This window comes from Octopus bimaculoides, chromosome 13, assembly GCF_001194135.2.
Source record: "Octopus bimaculoides isolate UCB-OBI-ISO-001 chromosome 13, ASM119413v2, whole genome shotgun sequence".
Lineage (NCBI taxonomy): Eukaryota > Metazoa > Mollusca > Cephalopoda > Octopoda > Octopodidae > Octopus > Octopus bimaculoides.
Window position 1 is genome coordinate 35,018,588 of NC_068993.1, and position 7,953 is coordinate 35,026,540.

At 34.8% G+C, this 7,953-nt stretch overlaps 1 protein-coding gene across 2 annotated transcripts in view; it reads right to left on the bottom strand.

Moving 5' to 3' along the window:
• Positions 1 to 7,953, bottom strand: part of LOC106880606 (glutamate receptor ionotropic, NMDA 3A) — an 847,266-nt gene that overhangs the window by 58,970 nt on the left and 780,343 nt on the right. The gene's annotated exons all lie outside the window — the stretch shown is intronic.

The following is a 7,953-nucleotide window of genomic DNA, read 5'->3' on the forward strand; positions in this document are numbered from 1 at the left end:
TGTGTGTGTGTGTGTGTGTGTGTGTGTGTGTGTGTGTCTGTGTTTGTCCTCCCAACATCGCTTGACAACCAATGCTGGTGTGTTTACATCCTCGTAACTTAGCAGTTCGGCAGAAGAGACCAATAGAATAAGTACTAGGCTTACAAAGAATAAGTCCTCGGGTCGATTTGCTCGACTAAAGGCGGTGCTCCAGCATGGCCGCAGTCAAATGACTGAAACAAGTAAAAGAGTAAAGAGTATGTGTGTATGTGTGTGTTTACATTTGTGCTTCTTCAAAAATCACTGTTACAAAAGATGTTGTTGTCATTTCTTCTCTCATCAAACCCTCCAATGGCTTTTGTGCTTTCAAGGATGTGTGGAATAAAACGTCCCTTACTTGAAAGACTAGAACAGGTTAATGACAGGACATTCAGCTGTAAAGCAATGCCTCAGTAATATATTTGTATAACCCTGCTAGCATCAAATAATGTATATAAAAGTAAATAAAATGAGCAAAGCATATGACTGTAATATTTGTATATTTGAAATACTCCTGACCTCTCAGCAATATAGTAAGACTAATGAATATATTCATTTCACTAATGCATTTATTAAGTTGTTACTTTTTGCCTTTATAAAGAATGCAACAACTGAATCCAGTCAAAGCTTGTGACATTTCAGTAATCAGCATACAAATCTTATTGTAATCTATGTTATATAGAAACTAAATATGCAACCCACCCTCCTCTAAGGATCATAGATAGTGTGGAAATTGATAATAAATAAGATGTCTTAGATTATTTAAACAAATTATATCTTTTTCTTGACATCTTTGTAACAAGATTAGACTTTATCTAATTTTCTTCTTCATCATCATCATCATCATCATCATCATCATCATCATCATCATCATAATCATCATCATCATCAACAACACCACTACCACTACCACCATAATCATCATCATCATTTTATGCCCATGTTCTATACTAGCAAGAATTGAATAGTTTGATAGAAACTGATAGGTCAGAGAACTGCTACATGCTCCAATGTCTGCTTTGGCATACTGTCAATTACTGGATGCCCTTCCTAACACCAACCACTTTACAAAGTGTGCCGGGTGCTTTTTTGGGACACCAGTACTAATAAGGTCACTATGCAGCTTGAAAGACCTTTGAATTAGTTGGGACCACAGAAGAGAGAAAGATGGCTTTATGCTAGGAGATAAAGGGCAAGTGTATGAGAGAAGGACTCAAAACAGGTTTCTAGCCATAGAGGAGCTACATAACTACTCACATGATAGTAGAGAGGGTGAGAGTGACTAGAGAGGAGTTGGAAAGAGAGAAAATAGGGGTGATATGGGCGTTTGGGTGGACCTTCAAGGTATGAGGTGGGTAGAAGTGAGTGTGATCAACAAAAGAACAGAGTATGAGCTGGTGTGAGGTTGCAAAAGTGTATGGAAGAGGAAGTGAGAGAAAGAGAGAGAAAGACTGGTGAGTGGGTGGATATCAAAGAGAATAAGTGTTGAGGATGACATTTTCAAAATAATTAAAGAATGTGGTGGAGTTTTAGTAAAATAAAAAGTAAAAAGGTTTTCATTAAAGGTGCAGGTATGGCTATGTGGTAAGAAGCTTACTTCCCAACCACATGGTTCCAGGCTCAGTCCCACTGCATGACACCTTGGGCAAGTATCTTTTTATTTGGTCTGCCTTGGGCTGACCAAAGCCTTGTGAGTGGGTTTGGGAGACAGAAACAGAAATAAGTATACTGTATATATGTGTGTGCGTGTGTGTGTGTCCTCCACCACTGCTTGACAACCAGTGTTGGTGTGCTTACATCCCTGTAACTTAGTGGTTCAACAAAAGAGATCAGTAGAATAAGTACCAGGCTTTAAAAAACGTACTAGGGTCAATTGATTCAACTAAAAATTCTTCAAGGCACTGCCCCAGCATGGCTGCATTCTAATAACTGAAACAAGTAAAAGATTGATTCATTGTTTTTGCAGTTGTTTAAAAGCCAAATATTTTTCAAAATATGACCATTCTATTGGTTCTTATCTTCAAGACTTCATTATCCACAGCTTTCTTTCTTATGACTGAAGGGTGAGATTTTGAGGGAGATATGGCTGATATTTCTAGCAGTGACCCTGTTGAGGATCCCTTATTGTTACCACTGATGCAATGATTCTCTCTTTTTGGAATTAGAAATGTGTTATTGCCTTTACTGATATATTAAGTTGGTATTTCAATGAGAAATTAATAAAATAATTTTACATTAAACAAGGATGAAGTATTTAGCTACCTAAATCAGTCTTGTCTTTCATATAATAAACAGATTTCATCAGATGTATGAACCTAAATATTAACTACTTACACTTTAATAGAGGTAGTTTAATGAGGTGAGTGATTGTGTGAAGTGTGATAATGAGATCTCAATCTGGAAAATGAAATTAAAGATGGTCAAAGATAGGATTGACAACATGTACCAAAATGATCCAAGTAGGAGTGCTAACATTGTTGCGAGGATAACCTCAGCTGGGATGGTAATAGGGGACCAATGGCAGTCAGAAATAGGTTGGTAGGTTGGAATCAGGAAGAATCTCAGGCAGTTGGGTTTATATTGACAAGGTTAAAATAGTCAAATCATTCACAGAAAATAATAATTCTGGTTAGAGTTATAATGTACACACACATACAAAACATAATAGAAGCATGGGTGTTCTGAATGTTGTACATGATGAATTATTAATTCATTAAAATATTCTTTATGGCACAGTGGCACAGAAGGCAAAAAAAAAAAAAAAAATCAGTAATTATTAACAATGTGAGATAATTTCAAGAATTGAGTCATAATTACATGGTTGAATTCATATGCTGAGGAGAAAAATGACGATCTGTTCTGTTTCAGAGACAAAGAATAGCTATGGACATGTGTTTCAATTCTGAGATGACTTCATCAGCCTAACATCATTCTTTTCACCATCAATGAGATATCGACAATTTGGTAAACATGAAAAGACTTAGAAACATTCATGGTCAAGAATAATTTGTGCAATTAAAACTAAAACATGTAATGAGAAAATAACTTTTAGAGCCCTGTGGCATGAGTGTGTTTAAAAAGGTACAGGTCGAAGGTTATCAAATGCTATGCATACTAAATTCTTAATTTACTAAATTTTCCTCAAGGACAGAGAAGGAAAATATAAACCTAGAAATAATTATTAGTAACTCAGAATGAGGAGGGGAGATAATTTTAAGAATTTTTTTTTTAAATTCCATGATTCAATTGATATGCTTACAAAAAGTGAAAAATCTGAGCTTTGTTTCAGAAGTGAGGATCAGTTATGGACAAATGTTTTGGTTTCAATTTAGCCTCATTTTGTACGGCTTTGTCCTTACTTCTGAACAGATGCTAACAACCATTTTTGGTCAAAAGTAAAACTAAAATACATTTGTCTGTACAATTTGGAGTCATACAACATTTTGTTATGAAGACTTTCTTATTGTAAAGTATCATCTCAAATCCTAATAAATGAGTTAATGAATACAGTGTAGTAATTTTCTCTATACAACGCAGCATTTACACCTGTCTCAAATGATATCCTTGATTAATAGTGATCAAATAAATTAATTATTCAAATTTAGCATATCATGCTTATAGCTGAGGTGAGGTACAATCAATGAGAGAAACCTCAATATGATCATGAAATATGTCAGAAATAGCAGATAAATCTCTCTCAGATCGCATTCTGTTATCTTTAAAAGAAAGGTGCAAAATTGGATTATACAATTCTGAACATTTCTCTGCAGCGGTTTAGCCTCCATATAATGATGGCAAAATATCAATACATGTTTCCTTGTGTGACATGAAGAAAATATTAAAAGTATGAGTTATTGACTGTAAAAAAGAGCTTGCAATGCAGTGAAAGTTTCTAGAAGATTGCTTCATGTGTTAGAAATAGTAAATTAAATTTCCCTCAAATCCCAACCAATGATCGAAAAAAATATATATATATATAAAATTGTTATATAATATAGCCCTAGATATACTATGAGTAAAAAAAGAAAACGATGGAAGGGCTTGTCATAGATGGAAGACATTTGGTCTGGGGAAACAGGGCTGACTTTGGAACAAAACAATAACAATAACATAAAGGTGAGATGGTTACAGCAAGTAAGTTAATTCTGCAAAGATGTTTTACTTAATCAAGTGTACTTGACATTTATCTCTGCAGATCCAGTGTGTAGGTTATATATGGAATGAAGCTACATATTTGATAGGTTACTGCCAAGTAGACCCGACTGAGCAATAACCTTGACTATAAATTCTTTTATGCCTTTAGAGTAATTTCATGACTTGTACACTGACATTCAAATCTTTGACAAAAGATTCCTTCAGCTAACCTGGAATATTCTTTAATTTTTTTCTTTCCTTTTTTATTTTGCAGCATTAAAGAAATAATGGTTTCATATTTTCCTACTAAAGAAAAATTTCTAAGATTTTATATTACTGAAACAAAAACAAAAAAGAATCTCAAATATGATGACATATAAAGATATTTCAGTTAAAGTTTTTAGATGGATAATTGGTATATTAAATTGGTTTTGCTTGGGAAACAAAACTATGAAAGGTTTAGCTACCTAACTGAGAGTTCAACTGACTCTGTAGCTACTACAGCACTCAGCAGAACTCAGTTACTGTAGTTTTGTTTAGGTCTCTGTTGAAAAGTCTAAGAAAAATATAGACAGTATGAAAGTTAAAATTGAAACAAATGTACCAATTGAAAAGTGTAATAAGTAGAATATATAAATAAATAATAACAATAATAATTCATTGGCAATGATATTATTGATAGTAGTAGTAGTAGTAGTAGTTGCTGAGACCCCCTTCGGTCATGAATGACCATGGGATTGCACCTAGAAAGTTACCCTCCCTGGCACAAGTCGAGGCAAGGTTGTTTTTATGGAAGACCAACAGTCGCCCATGCTGTAGCAGTAGTAGTAGTAGTAGTAGTAGTAATCCTTTCCAATATAGGCACAAGGCCTGAAATTTGGTGGGACAGGGTTAGTCAATTACATTGACTCTAATGCTCAACTGGTACTTATTTTATCAACCCCAAAAGAAAAAAAGATAAAGTTGACCTCAACAGGATTTGAACAGAGAAGACAAAGAGGTGGAAGAAATGCTCCTAAGCATGCTGTCCAATATGCTAATGATTCTGTCAGCTTGCTATCACCACCACCACAATAATAATAATAATAATAATAATAATAATAATAATAATAATAATAATGATGATGATGATAATAACTTCCTTTATTTGCCACAAGAGTGAAGGGTGAAGGGGACAATACAAAGACAGACATAAAGTGTTGGGGTTTACATATAATAATGAAATGATAAAAAAAAATGTAAGTATACATGGTATACACTGAAAAAGAAGGGACATATGCATAGCATAAAAAGGTAAAAAATAAGTGGGGGGAGGGGGAAAGGATGAGATAGATGTTGCCCTCCTGATACAGGAAGGCCTCTAGGAATAATAGGGGAACCCCACTGTCCGAGATTTTCCTGAAACCCTAGGTGCAAGTGACTTCTCTAATTCCTTCACTTCTACTCACAGATCTATACTTACAGAGGTACCATCCACTCTTGCCATTTTCGCAACTTTCATCCATCTTTCAATAAACTCACTCGAGAACAGCACTTCCCTCTCCACTCTCAACTTCCTTTTCAAGTGAAACTTGAAAAAGTCAATAAGAGCTCTAGCAAAGAGGAATGTTTCTGTCCTCATACCTTTCAGCCTTGTCCATCAAACAACCTCTTTCGCCACAGCCACCGGTCAAAGTAAAACTGCCTTAATAATGGTTTCAATATTTGGCACAAGTCCAGCAAGTTTAGGGGTAGGGAAATAGTCAATTACAACAACCTCAGAATTTTTTTTTTTTTTTTTTTTGACCCAATAAGGATGAAAGGCAAAGTTGACCTCTGTAGAATCTGAATTCAAAGCATGAATAGCACTAACAATTGTACCTGCTCATAGCTGTTATAATAATAATAATAATAATAACAATAACAATAACAACAACAACAACAACAATAATAATAATAATAAAATGCCCTGATGTAGTACCAGGCATTGGCTCTCAGGGCTTCTGATCTTAACTGATTGGAAGTGTTATCATATACATTGTTTTGTCTTGGTATAAAAGATGGGCTACAGCAAATATTCTGCTCAATACCACAGATTTGCTTGTCAGTTGTTTGACCTTAACCAGTTGAGCATGTCCCTTGCTGGCTGATGATATGTGCATCTCTGATCATGAGCAGAAGTAGTGGGGGAGCATCATAGCCATGCATTGAGAGGAATTCTTTGGGGTTTGGATTATTCACCTTTGGAAACATGGGTGTTTTGTTCATCATCCTTAAACAAGCTTTATTCGGGGACCTTTTGAGCAGGATGGGCTACTCGACTGGAGGAAAATTCTAACTGGGCCCCACCTGCAATGTCATGCACTGTTTATCTTGATATGAGATCACTATATAGCGCACAGATGGTTGTGATGCATGTGCCTGATGTACCCTTATCAGACAGATATTCATGATGGGTGTACTGGATATCGTATATTTTACCCCAGCGTCACTTTGATAGTATGCACTGCTCTCTCACGCAATAATGATAACAGCAACAACAAAAATAATGACAATAGTAATTCTTTCTACCATAGGTACAAGGCCTGTAATTTTGAGGGAGAGGAAAGTATATTACATCAAGTCTAGTGCTGAACTGATACTTTATTTTATCAATTCAAAAAGGATGAAAGGCAAAGCCAGCCTCAGTGGAATTTCAACTCAGATCATAAAAGGCTGGAAGAAATGCTATTAAGCATATTGTCTAACATACTAACAATTCTCTTTGAACTAACTACATTAAACATTATGTTAACAAAACAAAAGACCATGTGTGGAACTAAAGGAAGAATAGACATTCATCTTGTAAACGTATGTGATAAGTTGGCACAGCAGGAATACTAAAAACAGCATGATAATGTTGCAAGATATATCCACTGTATGACATCTGAGAAATGTGAGTTTGTCAGAGTGGTTAAATGGTGTGAGCTAGAGCCAGAAGGCATGTTAGAGAAAGGCAAGTTTAAGCTTTTGTGGGACTTCACCATTCAATGTGATAGAATGATTGAGGAAAGAAGGCCAGACATTGTAGTCATTAACAAGAAAGAAAAAGAGACTGAAATAATCGATATCTCTATCCCAGAAGATCGGAAGATAGTAGAGTGAAAAAGAGCAAGATCAACAAGTATGATTCACTGAAGGGTGAAAAGTTGTGGAAGATGAAAGAGATTCTAGTAATTCTTGTGATGATCGAAGCTTTGGGAGCTTACTGGACAGTTTCGAGAACTGTGTAAACAAATTCAGATTTGATGTAAAGTTACATGTCATGCAGAAGACAGTGCTTCTTGGTACAGTAAGGATTTTAAGGAAGGTTCTATTCTATGTAAAGAACAGGAGAGTAAGGGACCTTTGTTATCTTGTTATTGATTGCTCCCTAACTGAAATGTTCAAACTCTTTAAAATCTGTGTCTTAGACATACAAAAATTAATAATAATAATAATAATAATAATAATAATAATAATAATAATAATAATATCAATCCTTTCTACTATAGGTATAAGCCCTAAAATTTTGGTGGAATGGGGCTAGTCAACTATATTGATCCCGGTACATTACCGATATTTATTTCATCAAACCTGAAAGGATGAAAAGCAAAATCAACAGTGACAGAATTTCAACTCAGATCATAAAGAGGTGGAAGAAATGCCATTAGGCATTTTGTCTAATGAACTAATGATTCTGCCATCTCACTGCCTTAATAATAACAACAACAACAACAACAACAATAATAATAATAATAATAATAATAATAATAATGATAATAATAATGATAATAATAATGA